The sequence below is a fragment of the Pan paniscus genome, chromosome 7, assembly GCF_029289425.2.
Source record: "Pan paniscus chromosome 7, NHGRI_mPanPan1-v2.0_pri, whole genome shotgun sequence".
NCBI classification, from domain to species: Eukaryota; Metazoa; Chordata; class Mammalia; order Primates; family Hominidae; genus Pan; species Pan paniscus.
In genome coordinates this window covers 96,844,201-96,859,159 of record NC_073256.2, presented here as the reverse complement: position 1 = coordinate 96,859,159, position 14,959 = coordinate 96,844,201, and the positions used below count along the sequence as shown (strand labels likewise).

The window sequence follows — 14,959 nt, the reverse complement described above, 5'->3', positions numbered from 1 at the left end:
CAACTAGATGTCCTACGATTCAATTCAATTCTGACACTAACTACCCGGAGTGAGAGTCAGCTCCCGCAAGTTAAAGAGCAAGGTTCCTAATGAGACTATTCTTAGTTCAGACACCAGTTACAAGCAGGGTCCCCAAACTACCTGCAATTCTGTCTGACATGGCTACAATTTTGGGGATTTTCCTATGACCCCTCTTCAGTTTCAATAATTCACTAGAAGAACTCACGGAATTTGGGAAAGCACTATCCTTATGATTACTGTTTTATTAGAAAGGATACAAATGAGCAGCCAGATGAAGTGATACAGATAGCAAGGTCTAGAAAGGCACTGAGTGCGAGAGCTTCTGTCTCTGTGGAGCCAGGAGGACACATCACCCTCCCAGTACAGCAACATCTTCACCAAACAGGAAGCTTCCTAAATCTCCATGTCCTGAAGTTTTGTCAGAATTTTATTGTGTAGGTATAACTGATTAAATAATTGGCCCTGTGATTGAACTTAATCTCCAGTCTCACTCCTTCCCCAAAGGTTGGGGGCAGGGTCTGAAAGTTCCAACCTTCTAATCACATGGTTGGTTTCCCCCATTCATTATCATAAACTCAGGTACAGTCCAAGGAGGTTAATTATGAATAACAAAAGACATTCTTATCACTCTGGAAATACTAGGAGTTTTGAAACTGCTAGGAACCAGAGACAAAAGCCAGATATGTTCTTTATTTTATCACAAATGAATATGAATATTGCTTTATCAATTCTTAATAATATTAACACCTCATTTCTAGTCATTTGTTCTATAAACATTCATTGAGCAGTATGTTAGATTTTTTTTGTCTTACAAGGATCAGGCAATGAAAAGGAAAATTTACTTAAGGATATGAAGGGTCTGGAAAAGCATTACGTTGGCTGGAATGTTCTGTCTGTCTTCCATTGGATCTCTACTTCTCCCTGTGTATCTGTCCCATTTTCCTCCCTAGACTGTTCAGTCCGTTCCATATTCTCTAGTCCATATTTCAGAGGAAGCTAGTTGCACAGAGATGGGTAAACACAATGACTGACATGACACTTCTCATGTCAAACAACCTGCTATGAAAGGCATTGTAGGAAGAAAAGTGTCCTGCCTGGCTTTCTGCTCCCCTATCATCTCTGCTTTCATAGATGATCACCTTTCCTCCAACAATAGACTCAGTCTTTCTCCAGGCTCCAGGTTCAATCCTGTCCCTTGTCAGTGGGAGGTGGATACTGAAGAATCCATAGCCCAGAATTCAATATAAATTAAATCTTAATACTAATCTGGTTCACACCTCATGCTTCTATTGTAGTAATTAGAATTCAATTTTTGTTCTTGGGATCAAGCCTTCACCCTGTAACTCAGATGCAATAAGTATTTAATATATAACTAGATAAGCTTTGATAATCTGCCCAATGCTGCAATCCAAATGAGATTAGGTGCTGAATCACTCTTTGGATGTTAGTTATCTGTCTTCCTCCACAAACCTACACCTCTCTCTCCAGTCAACATGCTCACAATCAACGTCATAAGCATGGACATGAATAGAAGCCTTGTGATCACGTACAAAATAACTAGAGAGTTAAGGAGCGGGAGAAGGAGAGAAGTTTTAAAGAAGTTTAAAACTTAATGCCTGCCTTTGGGAGCTTGCTGTTTCATTGAACAGCAATACATACACTGATGTCCTTAATTCAAAGCAGTTTAGGAGAAGTGCCATGTGGATGATCCAGACAGTAGGTGTTACAGATGTTCCCAGGAGGAGACACTCTTCCAGCTAGGATGATCAAGATCAACTTCACAGATGTGGTGAGGTATGAATTAGGCACCTGAATGGGCAGTATTTTGAAAGACAGAGATGGGAGAGGAGGATTTGAATAAAAAGCAGCAGTAAAACAAAAGCAAGAAAGGACAAAGGAAAATGAATCTTGGAATAGTAAAACAGTTTGACCAGAGAAGAAGATTCAGGATGGGGTGTAGTGAAAGATAAAGCCGATGGTAATCATTCCTGTATACCCAAAGGCTCTTTTAATCAAGAAGTCCAGTCATGTATTTTCAGAAAAAAATTCTGATTATTAATCTGAACAAAGCAAGCTACTATGAGATTGCCTATAATTGGGCTCAAAACGGTATAGTCTAGCATTTTCTGAAAAAAATACCTTAGAATGTCACTGTATCTGATTGGATACTGAACATTCCTTGAATAAATTATTTGGACTGAGTGTGTCAAAGGGAAAGATAAAATATTTTAAACTGCTGTTTCTGGCTCTACAGCTCAAAATAATGTCTGTTGGACTCAGCTGTCCCCTTGTATATATAAACAAAACAACCCTTACTCTTTGTTTCTTTTCTAGCCAAGAGAAATCAGGTTCCCATGGCTTCAGACAGCTGTCATGCATTTCCCTGACTGCCGCCACATGTGTGTTAGGCTCTGCAGATCATTACCAACGCCAACATCTGGCTCTGCTTGCTTTTTTTCAAAGAAGAGTTTAATTTTCCTCTAAGTTTTCAGAAACAGGAAATACCACGTGCACTTCAGTGGAATTTGGGATTAAATATTTCTAAAAGCAACTGCTGTTTTTACAAGACCTTTTGGAGTGATCGCTTATTTTATGGCTTTTACCTCTGCAAATTCTTTTTTCTCTCTGAATTGCTGTGAAATCTCCAGGGTCCCTTGACTTTTTATCAGACTGCAATTGTGCTTTTATTCATCCCCCAAAGAATTTGTTTCAGACTCTGCTGAGGGTCTGACCACCAGCCACACAAGTAACATCTCAAGCACCAGTTTTTGTTACCTGTTCAGAACCACAGGTTTGACCATTGCCAAGTGTATGAAAACTTTGGGGAGCCTGCATTCTCACTAGCACTCACTAGCATTGACCATCAACCCTCTCTAGAAGGTGTTCTCTTCTTTGGGAGTAGAGAACAAAAGAAGAGAATTCAGCAGAAACTGAACGCTCTTCAGAGGGAAGTAGGAATAGGTAAATGGCTGATTCTTTCAGAAAATAATTATGTTATTTTGTGGATACTATTTTCTGATACTATTATCCCCATTTTTCAGATAAGGAACCTCATGCAAACTGAAGAAGAAAGCCATGTAAACAAAGAATAATCTTCCACTTTTAATTGGCTTGTGGCTCACAGAGAAAGCCACTTTCTGCTGAATTTCCTCTTCCTGTCATCTGTTGTAGCTATATAACAAGAGACAGCTTCCATTTTAGGGAGAGTACAAGACTGAGAGCAGAAAAGTCTATTTGCTGAAAAGGTGTTGAGAGGGCGGGACTGGAGGAAGATGTATAAAGGCAAGAAATGACAGAAATGCTTTAGCCACTATAAGTCTTTCACATATTTCTAATGTTGGAGACGGCACAACTCACTTCTTTTGGAATTGAATTTCAAAATCTTCCTTTCTCAATGCTGAAGTTTTGCTTGCTGGCAGGCAACTGGTTGGCTACTAAGGAAACACGCAGTTTTCTCTGATGCCTGCTTAAAATATGTTTATAAAAATTGTATTATATTGAAGTGATTAAGGCAGAAGAATTAAAAGTGAGCTTAAGGAATCTCTACCAACATTCTGAGTATCTACATCAGTTTTACAGGCACACATCTTGAGTGTTGATGTCAGGATAGAACTTTAAGGAATGTGTAAGGTCAGGATGACAAAGGACAATGGAAATGTCCATTCTCGAATCTGTAATACAAAGGCATTTCTTTAAAGCACTCTATTTTCACTTTTATAGCTACTGTCTCTTGCCACCATAATTTCTTTCTCCCGGTAGAAAGATATGAAAACGTCAAGTCCTTAAGCCTTGCCTTTTCCTCTACAGTATAGTGTGAGGCTGCAGAGCTACATTAGTAGGTTTTGCCCTGATCTCCCTTGAAAGCCTTTTCTACACGATTCTCCTGTCCTCAGAGGAGCCCTAAAGTCACTCTTAAGTCTTCTGATGGAGAAGGAAAGTACTCTCTTAAAAACTACAGTTCATCATGGTTTACATTAAAATGATAAAGTAGACACTAAGAGATGTCTAGTTTCAGATTTTAACTCTAGGAGAGATTTTGTAAAGCCCACCACTAATAGCTAGCATATTTGGAACCTAATATATGCTTGAAGCTCTTGTTACTGTGTATTAGGTAATCAAAGATGGCATTCACGTGATTACAGCTGATGGATGGAGATGCTGGGAGTGGGGGCCAGACAGCCTGTGAGGTTCGCACTGTGCAGCATGGCCTCTCCCCAAGCTGCTCTCTCCTTTTATTAGTGGGCAATTTGGTTGGGAGGGAGGAAAAAGTAACTCTTAGAGATTGAAATTGAAGGTATATTTTGTAGTAGTTCTTTAAAGCATCTATCATGGGTTTTAAGGAATTTATAGTCTATTTCTTAACCTCTGATCCCTCTTTCCTATAGACAAAGTCACACGTGGAATCCTCAGCACTTTAAGTTCAGGTAAGCTGTGAGTTGCCAGCAGAGTCTTGATTGCTTGCTCTCTAATCTTGCTCACAGGCCACTGCCCAGTCTTATCTCAGAAGCTGCTGATACTCAGTCTCCACCAGCCTTTGCTCCTCAGCAACCAAAGGTCACTTCCTGCCTTCCTTCTTCCATCCCTAAATTCCATCCTGTCCCAGCCCCTGACCCCATTCCTACCTTAGCCCAACATCCTTACCCATCACCTATTTCTTCTCAGGTTCAGGGTTATAATTAACACTCTATTAGCTTTTTTTGTTGTTAATAGAGACTTAAAAAACATTATGGAGCTAGCCTGAAAATCCTGATTATTTATTATATTGACTGCTCTAAATTGTAAGTGAGATAACTTAGACATGAACATTTAAAATGCAGGCACGTCGTAAGTTTCCTGCATTAGGGCAAGAATTGGGCTTTCTAATACTTTTCTAAAGTTTCTCGGGAAAGAAGACAGGACCCTAATCTCCCCCAATCCCATCTACACCAGGGATTCAGTGATGGTTTCCAGTGAAGCTATCAGCTGCTGCATGTGTTCAAACAAGGCAAACTTTGTAATAAGCCATGTCCACAAATCAAGCACAACTTGTATTAATTTTTATGGCAAGCTTATTTTTCACCAAGTGGCATCTAATTCCTTCCTCCCAACTGTCTCACTCTTGCTAGTCACCTTGGACTCCCCACAGTTCTCTTATCTGGACTGTGTCTATGAAGTAAGTGAAGATTTTCATGTCAAAGAATCCCTTTGAGTGAAATGGATGAAGAAATGTAATTAATAAAGGTGGAGAATTTTTGAGCCTAAGCTTTCCAGCTCAGTTGGTAAGCCTGTGATTTTTAGCAGAAAGACTTTAATAAAAATCTATCCTAGGTACAGTTTCTGCATGAGGGAAGAATAGGTTCAGTGGAGTCATTAGTGTCTATATAATTGAATATCTCACTACTAGGACTTTTAGAGGCATTGAAGGAAGGAATTCTCAGCCAAAGAGTAGGCCTTGCTGACCCATAAGGAATACAGACCTCAGAGAAAAAGATGTAGCTGCGATTTCTGCCAGACAATCAATAGCAGCTGATGTGAAATAAATTCTAAATACAGACACAGTCAATATCAAGACACAGTCAATATTAAAGCACAGTCAATATAGTATCAAGACAATATTATATATTTCATGTATTTAATGCCAATAACAATGGTTCAAAATTCAATAGCAGTAGGACACACTAATTAATAGTAACTTTTTATTTAATTAAATCTTGGATCTCTTGAAATCAATATACAAATGAATTATGTAAATATTTTGATTGAAATGTCGGGCACCTAAGAAAACAATGACAACTTTGGGTTCTTCTAAAGGTCCCAACATGACTATTCTGCTACCTTCATATTTAAAATATATATATATTTCTTATTAAAAACTGAAGTAAGTTTTACAACCTGTGATGTACCAGCTCCTTCAAAGAATTCTTTTCTCTTAGGAATTAATTTCATAATCACACCGAAGAATGGCTGTAATGGAAGAGTTAGATAAGAAGTAAAGATAAAGGCAGGTAGACCACAGTTGGCAGTGTAGCATTCCCAGTCAAACCTCTGGATTAGAAGACTGTATATAACTATCACATACTTGCTTCCAAAACATTACTCAGACCCAGAGTATAGCCCATAGCATCTACCACAAGCACAAGAATTGATCCTGACACTTTTGGTTCTCTATCTAGGAGTGGCTTTGAAATACATTTGGGTTCCAATTTACTGATGGCAAATCCTGACATGAAAAATTTGGAAATGAAAAACAATCCTCAGCATGTTACTTGGTGAAAAGAGAGCAGAGGAAAAGGACAGAGGCTTGAGATTGGCTCCTGCCTGCATTAGTGAATTTGTCTAAATCACTTAGCTTCTGAGCCTGGGTAAAATGAGGATGGTAATTACACTTGTCACCAGATAATGTGAATATTGCCCTTCAAACTCCTCAATGAAGCCTGCACTGTGGAACTGCAATGTCCTAGGACCGGGTTGCTCTTAGAACATTTTGTTCTAAGTGTATCCTAATAAGTGTAGCTGCAAAACTGGGATGAAGACACAAAATGTATTTCCTCCCCACAAGAATGAAAGCCTTCCTAACTCCAAATTTAGGCACAGCCTGTAAAAGATGTGACTAGTAAACACAGAAACCATTTGCTTTATAAGGTCTAAATTGTCCTCTTCTCCAGAGTTGTAGAAGCCAAGTCCAACATGGAGATCCCTACTTTTATTCAAGTTCCACCATTAGTCAACTCATGTCCAGGATGTCTTCTTTAATATATAAAATGGGGATACTTTTTTTTATTATTATTCAACTTAAGAGACCACTGTGAAATTTCAGTGAGGTAACGTATGTGAAATTTTATACTCCATAAGTTCTTAAACACCTGAGTGTCATACCATGCTCTGAAGCAAGAGGCCAAGTCTGGTTCCTGGGTCCGCTTCCCCAGTGCGCTTTTCCAAGCTGTAGGCTGAGTCTAAACTGTTTCCTCCCACATACCCTTCCCTCTGCGACACACTAACAACATCCCTTACTCCATCACTGTCTTCCTTACCCTCTCCTGATGAGCCTTCTTCCCCAGCCACCTTTAAGCTCCCATTAATGATATGTGTAACGAGTGTTCAATAGAGTGTATGTGTGTATATTTAATACCATTTATATGTTTTTTTCTTGCTAAGTAATGCATCATAATTTTAGAAAATTGGGACTAGTCAGATAAAGCACCCGTTGGTTTAGAATCCCTGACTCAAAGTCAGATGTCCTGAGTTCTAGACTTGGTTTGTCTCCTTGTAAGTGCAAAAGTTTATTCCCAATTCCAGGTTGCTAGTGTAAACTTGAAGTTTGGCCCAAACAAAACCCCTATCAGATTTATTTAGAGTGTTGATGCCAAATGGAATTCTAGAAGCCCACCTTTGCCAGGGGCTGAGCCAGAACCACTATCACTGGGGGTACGGCCTGGGTATTTGTTCTGCATTTTTTATAAGCCCCTCGGGTGACTGTCAGACAGGCCAACTGTTTCATAAGCTCTGCTCCAAGCTCTAGATCACACGTTAAGTAGCAAGGATGGGGGTCTGGACCTGCAGTATTCGCATCCTCCGAGAGCTTGTTAGAAAGGATGTCTCCCTCATTATCCCAGGCCTACTGAATCTGAATCCTACTCAACACAATCCGCAGGAGATTCTGTCACACACTGAGGGTTTGAGAAGCACTGCTGTACCTTGGTATCTTTAAATACCTACTGATACCTGGGTGGGCCCCACCCAGACATTGTCCTGTACTTGTTCTGGGATGCGTCCGGGGCAAAGGGTTCTTACAAGCTCCCCAAGTTATTTTAATGCACAGCCACAATAGAAGATCACTGTCCCCCAAATGGCAACCCTTTACGGTTAAGCTGTAACCTGAATTAAATTAGCTTTTGTGGGCTCCCCAGGGACCTTAAGGACCGCTTAAACGGTGCTGTTTAAAGGACAATGGGCTCCTGGGACAAGTTCAACCACAGAGCTTTGGGTTCATAAAACCAGGGCAGGGAAGACTTCCTGCATCCTCCCGCGAGCAAGCCAGGCCCCGCGCCGGTCCTCACCCGTGTGCACCCCCAGCCCGGCCCCGCCCGGCTCGCCCCCTACCGCCCCGCGGCCCGCCCCTCCTCCCCCGTGACGTGCCGCTGCGGCCAGGATCATGCGCACTCGCGCCCCGCTCCCCGCGCGGCTGCTCCGCCTCGGCGCCTGTCATTCTCCGCGGCGCGGCGGCGAGTGCTGGCTGCGGTACCCTCCCGCTCGCTTGTCCGTCTGCGCGCCCGCGATGTGACCAGCCGACTGGGGGCGGGCTGGCGGCTCTGCCTGCGGCAGCGCATCGGTTTTTCTCCTGCCGGGTCTCTAATTGAGCCGTGATTCCCTTGGAGCCAGAGACACGCACCAGGGGCTCGGAGCGCCGCGCTCCGGGGCTGGAGGCAGCTGCAGCGCTCGGGTCCGCGCGGCCGGGTGCAGTAGCCTCAGTCCCAGCCGCCGCCTCGCAGAGTCGTGTGCCCTGGCGAATGCCCGGCGCCCGGCACAGCTGAGCTAAGGCGACTGGTGCAGAGCGGCGGCGCCTGGTCCTGCACTTGCCGCTGCTGCCGGGCTGTGCCGGGGCGGCGGCGCTGCGCGCCGGAGTTTGCAGAGGCTGCCTCCGAGCGCCGTCCGCCAGGAAGACTCCCTGCCTCCTGAGTCCCAGTAAGTTGACTGTAGTTTCTGAAGTTGGAGGGAGCCGTGGGAAGGAGAGGTTCGTTTTTATCTTCTTGTGGGAAGCCGAGGGTGGCACCTCTTGTTAACAGAGTTCCAGCTCGAGGAGGGAGTGCGGGGTGCCAAGAAGGGGACAAGGCAGCTGGAAGGTCTGGAGTCCAGGGCTGGCTGACCTCAGCATCTCACGAATGTGCCAGTTGGAAATATGCTGGGAGAGGACAGGTGCTCCTAGGGCATTTCGACTGCTGCGTGCTAATTATTCATTCCAAGCTCCTTGACTCTGTGTTTACGTTGGGGTGAAGGGGCTGGGCAGGGTCTTGTCACCTCCATCCTAATTCCTCTGGGGAGTGTGGCCAGCACTGCGATGGATCTTTGGGCGAGCCATTTCTTTCAGGCCTGCAGGCTTCCCGCGCATCCCGCTTTACTCTTCCCCTAGGCAGAAGTTGCCAACCTTTTCATAATTGGAGCCTAGTCCTTTAGGGAAAAAACAACTTATATGTCGACTCGGTGTTTTATGCCCTAAGGCAAATAAAACGAGCTCTGGGCGTGTGAATTCATACACTTTAAGAATGTAGGCAAGTCTCAAGAAATAGGATTCAGATAATGACACTTGGATTTCACCCTGATTGTCCTGCACCTCTTATGTAAGCCTCCCGGCTGGATAACTTTATCTCTGCAGTGGCTGCAGCTGTGGCCCTCCATTCCATTTGTTTAAAGTCCAATTGAACAGTATTTAATGAAAATGCTGACATGATATAGCGGCCTGAAGGCTGAAACAGAGTGCACTCTTCAAATTGGAGTGTCTTCTCCTAATAGGGAGCCTGGGAGGAACAACCCAGTATATTTTTCAAGGCAGCTCCAGGAATTAGACCCATAAATCATGTTTTAAAATAGCATGCATTGTGCAGAGAGCATGCAGAGGACCGCTTTTTGAACACATCCCCTTTGTTTTAGAAAAAGTGGAAATTGTTCATGCCAGACAATTGTTGAGTCTAAAAGTTAGGTGTACTGATGGGCCTAATTATCTTAATAAACAAAGAGCATGATTTATAGGTAGCTGCAGTGCCCTACTTTGAAGGATAGAAATCTTTAACCTTTCTTTCTCAGCTGTTCCCGAGAGATTCCTTTTAAGCAGAGCTATGGATTATCATCATTGATGTTTAATACCTGAGTTGGTTAAACTTGTAAAAGGAATAGTACTTTGAAGTACCATGCAGTACTGCTGTGTGACTGTTACACAGCGAATATTATAAATAAGAGGAATATTTGGAGTATTGGGTATAGATGTCATTAGTTTAACAAAATAGGTCATATTAAGACTTTCCTGCTAAATATATATACACATACATAAATGTTTAATTTGGACTTGAAATTATTGTTTAAACCAAAGCTCAGGGGTATGTTTTAGTGTAAGATTTATTTACATAATCTTTGAAGAGAGAAGTGCATTTATTTATGGTATTTCAGCATGCAGAACAAGATGAACTAGTTATAGGCACCTTATTTAAAGTGTAAAAGGTTTTTTTTTAGGAATACCAAGAAAATACACAAAATGTTATTTCAGAAGTTGAAAAGTTAGTCACATCAACACATTGCGGTTTGTGAGAGCATCCAGTGCTTATCTCTAGAAGAGATTACATCCAAGCATGGAATCTCAAACAGATTGACCCATTAAGCCCTATTGCAGCCTGGTTAGGAGGACAGGCTATGGAGCCAGGCTGCCAGCTCTGGTACCATCTGTTTGAATCTAGGCAAGTTACCCAAAGTCTGTGCCTCAGTGTCTTCATCTGTACAATGGGGATGACAGTAGTAGTACCTACCCCACTGAACAGTAGTGAGAATTAAATGAGTTCATAGACATAGAGCTGTTGGACCAGTATCTGGCATATTAAGCTTGTTCTGGGAAAAATTTTCATTGTTATGAAAGGAAATGCATCTTTGGACTCTATGGACATTGAATTGCTGCTGATGAATATTAACAGAAGCAGTTCATGTGTATAATAGGAGAGAAGGTATAAACATTTATTGTGCACTGTCTAGCGATACAGACACCAACTGGTATTTAACACTGTCTTGCTCAATTCCCCACCACAGTCCTTTGAGGTAAGTGGCTTGATCTCTACTTTAGAGGTGAGAAAATGGAAGCTCAGTGAGATCAAATAGTAGAAATTGGAGCTGGCATTTAACCCACGTCTGTCTGTGTTGAAACTGTGTTCTTTTTGACCCTGCTGCCTCAACTTGCAAATGAAGTAGATGCATTATTATCCTCAATTTATACATGAAGAAATCTAAGCTTAAGGATTAAAGTATGCAAAGTGCTTAACAGCACCCACAACAGAAATGATCATAATTATTGTTAAATAACTTGCCCATGCTTCCATACCTCCTAGTGTGTGGTAGAGGTGCCAGGTCTTTCAATTTGAAGTGGATTCTGTTGCTTTATTATTTTTCTATTCATGCATTCAGAGAGTCAAAAAAGAAAAATTGGTGTGATGTTAGAGTTTACACTGGAGGGTGGTGGTCTCCGTTTGGTTTCCTGCCTGCACGTGTAGCTGCAGCAATCTACACAGTCAAGGAAACCACCACGGCAGCAGTAATCAATCCACAAACAGCATCATCCCTGGATATGCGTTCAGTCCCAGCTGGAGAACTCCCTTGGGCAGAGAGACGCCTTGCACTTTGCCTCATATTAAACTGCATGTTCAGAAAAAGAAATAATTTATACTTACCATTAAATAAGCATTCTTCCTTCAAGCCTTAGTACCCCATGTCATGGGAAGCAGATTCCGGGGCGCTGTGTGAGCAGTACTTCCTTTAAGGTTTCCATAGCTTGTTAGACTTCTCAGCTGGGTTCCAGAGGTGGGGAATGACTGAGAGGTCATGGCATTTTTGTGGCTGTGTTAGGTTATCACCCAAATACTAGATAGTGTTCTCGCCTTTTGTAAGTCTTGTTTCTAGAGATTAAAATCTAATTGCTGTATAGGGCACATAGACCACAGACTGCTCACAGTCTGATGTAATTTAAATCACAGACTGATTTAATGTTTAATGAAATCTCTTAGCTAATGTATGCTAACACTGAATGGTGCTTCAATACAAATGCTCAAAGTTGGCTTTAAAAAACAAATCAAAACTCTTCGAGAGTTCTACTCTTCCTGTAGGCTGCCTCCATGTGCCTGGGGACACAATGCCATAGTTGCAAAGTGCCCAAAAGAGCCCCTGCCATTGACTGAGTCATCTCACATCTCTGAATTATCTTCTGTTTCAACTTGAACCCTCCTTTTCAGAGAACAGATATTCCCTTTTGCTTACTTAATAGTTAATTTCAAGTGTTCCCCTGCTCTGGGTTGGTTATTCTATAGTAAAAGTCTCCCCTGATCACTTTTGTGACTTGAATGAGGTTCACAATTTATTATTAACTAACTCCTCAGAATATACATATAGTTGTTTCATTTCTCATCTATGTTATCTGTTATCTATTTAGTGGCTTGTCTGTGTCACTTTTAAATCTCTGAATAATTTTCTTCTGACATCCATCAAAAGATACATGTAAAAGAAATGCAAACTAATTTTAATATGGATATAAATGAATGAAGACCATTGACAGTCATATGTACTGTTTTGAATTTTCTTCACTTTGGGCTTGAGGAGTTGGGAGCTGATAGTTCCAGAGCTCCTGCCTCATGCATTGTGAGAGGCATGTTGGGAGGTTATACAAGTTATACACGCAAGCAGTTCATGTGCAGCCCCGCAGAGACAGCCCCTGAGGGCTCGCTCATTGCTGAGTTCAAGGGCAGGGGGTAAGTATGAGGGGAAAACAGCTCTGTACATAATTTATATGACCACATTTCTAGTCCTTACTGGTTATCTTTCTGGATAAGAATTGGAATGAATAGCTTAAAGGGAGCACTTACTGTGTGTTGGCTGCCATGTTAAGAACTGCCCTTCATCCTCATTGTGACCTTGTGTGGTAGTACTTTATTATCCTCTTTTGTGGAAGTGACAACTGAGGCCTAGAAAAGTCAGGGCACTTGTCCACGGTGACACTAGTGAGCTTCAGAGTAAAGAGTGGAACCCAGAACTGTGCAAGGAGGCCCGTGATACTTATAGAACGTTCTGCTGCCACTGATTTTTGAGCCTTTGTGATAGCTAAACTCTATTGCATGGATTTATATATTACATAATATAGATGGACTATATTATGCTTTTCAGAAGAATCCTATACTATCTTGCTTGGTCCCCAGGTGAAGGAATGGTTACATGCCTACCTTCTTAGCCACTGCCAGGAGCAGGAATTGACAGCACAGGAAATATCATCTCCATTATCTTTGTAGAAGAAGAGCTTAAGCTTAGTTCATGCAATGAGCTCAAAAAAGAAAACCACATGTCTGCTTTGTGAAATAGGAAGCATAAGGCCTTCAACTGGTAGTAGAGCACAGTGGGGAGGCATGTTAACTTTATCTGTGTTTAGTGTCACATACTTGCATCATTCTCAGTAAAAAAAAAGGAGAAGTGTGGAGACCTGAGATTTTCTTGGGTGATTTAAAAAAAAATAAGTTTATTTAAATCTAAAGAAGTATCAGCAGTGAACTGTCATGGGAGAACCACATTACTACAGCAGTGTCATCTGTCATCCCATGAGACTATGGTTTTCAAAGGAAATGAACACTTATGTCTAACCAGTAAGGCTTAAACGTGTTATCTTATAGTAAGAACATTGCATCAAATCTTCCATGTCTGTATCATAGCCTTTCTAACTCCAGTCAAAATGGAGGGTAAAAGGACAATTTTAAAACCATCTCGTAATATTTTCAAAACCCTTCTCCTGAGCCCTGCCCCCTGTATTTTTTCTCGATTTCATACTGGCGCCAATATTTGTTCAATAAGTTAATTCATATCATCCCCTGGAGTTTGAATTATAAAGGAACTATTATGATTATAATATTTTGGCATATCCTGTTGATCTCTCACTTGCCCCCATCCTTGATGTTATAGGACTGTATGATTTTTTTAACCTGAGAAGTGATTAAAAACGTTTTAAAAATTTAGTCTCCTAAATGTAGACTGTTTATTGCAGAAGACAGGGAAATTGGCCTGACTGGGGGCATTTGCTAAAAATGCAGAGCTCCTGAAATCCTGTGAACCTTATGGAGTAAGCAAGTAAAAAAAAAAAAATACGGAAGAAGAAGTAGTTTTAAAATTGCTCACTAGGCCTGGCACAGTGACTCATGCCTGTAATCTGAGCACTTTGGGAGGCTGAGGAGGGTGGATCACTTGAGGTCAGGAGTTCGAGACCAGCCTGGCCAACATGGTGAAACCCAGTTTCTACTAAAAATACAAAAATTAGCTGGGCATGGTGGTGTGCACCTGTAATCCAAGCTACTCGGAAGGCTGAGGCAGGAGAATCACCTGAACCCGGGAGGCAAAGGTTGAAGTGAGCCGAGAAGATCACACCACTGCACCCCGGCCTGGGCAACAGAGTAAGACTTTGTCTCAGAATAAATAAATAAAAATAAAATTAGTCACTAACAGCTTTGTACTTCCCTCTTCCATTTCACAGATGTCTAGCTGACCCAATCCCTAGGTACCGTATCATGTATTCATTTGCAAGTAATCAGGTTCTCTTGATTTTCTAAAAGTACCAAGAGGTGTGACTAAATCAGCATTACTGTCATCTGCCATCTTCGTGTTGAGAGAGCCCCAGGGTTGCATATGTAAGCTTTTATGTGAATTTATTCTCTGAGGAATGAAGGGTGATCAGATAAGTTCTCAGGCATCTCGTCTCACTGTATTTGTGACTCCATCATTACTATTAAAGTTGCTTCCCCCTACGCCATCCTTTCACCCCAAACCATACCCATTCCTTCATCATGCCCATTGTGGTGGAACATGATGAAACTATTGGGAAACTTAAGTGTTGAGGGAGCTCATGTTTTAAGTCAAAGGAAAAAACACATAACACAATACTTTTTTTCTTTTCATTAAAAAAAAGCCAGTCCCTAACATAGCTATACACAAGAACACCACACCTTCTGCATTCAGCAGTTGGGAATTGCAACCAGAGTGCCCTTATTAAGTTTTTCCTGGCACCTTCTAAGGAGGGCTGTGAGCCTCTAATTCACATGTAATCAATCACTAGCAGCTTGTCTGTGTTTTCAGTCAAATTTAGTGACTGAAGGGTCACTAAATATCACAAGGGTGGTATTTATTCATTTATACATTCACCAGATATATATTAATATGATACCAGGCACATTGTTAGATGATA

General features: G+C 41.7%; 1 protein-coding gene across 1 annotated transcript in view; it reads left to right on the top strand.

Annotated features, from left to right (window-relative positions):
• The first annotated feature begins 8,156 nt into the window (after window positions 1-8,156).
• Window positions 8,157-14,959, top strand: part of PAG1 (phosphoprotein membrane anchor with glycosphingolipid microdomains 1) — a 143,766-nt gene continuing 136,963 nt past the window's right edge. The window contains exon 1 of the mRNA XM_034966269.3: window positions 8,157-8,682. The gene's annotated coding sequence lies outside the window, so the exon portion shown is untranslated. The remainder of the gene's footprint in view (window positions 8,683-14,959) is intronic.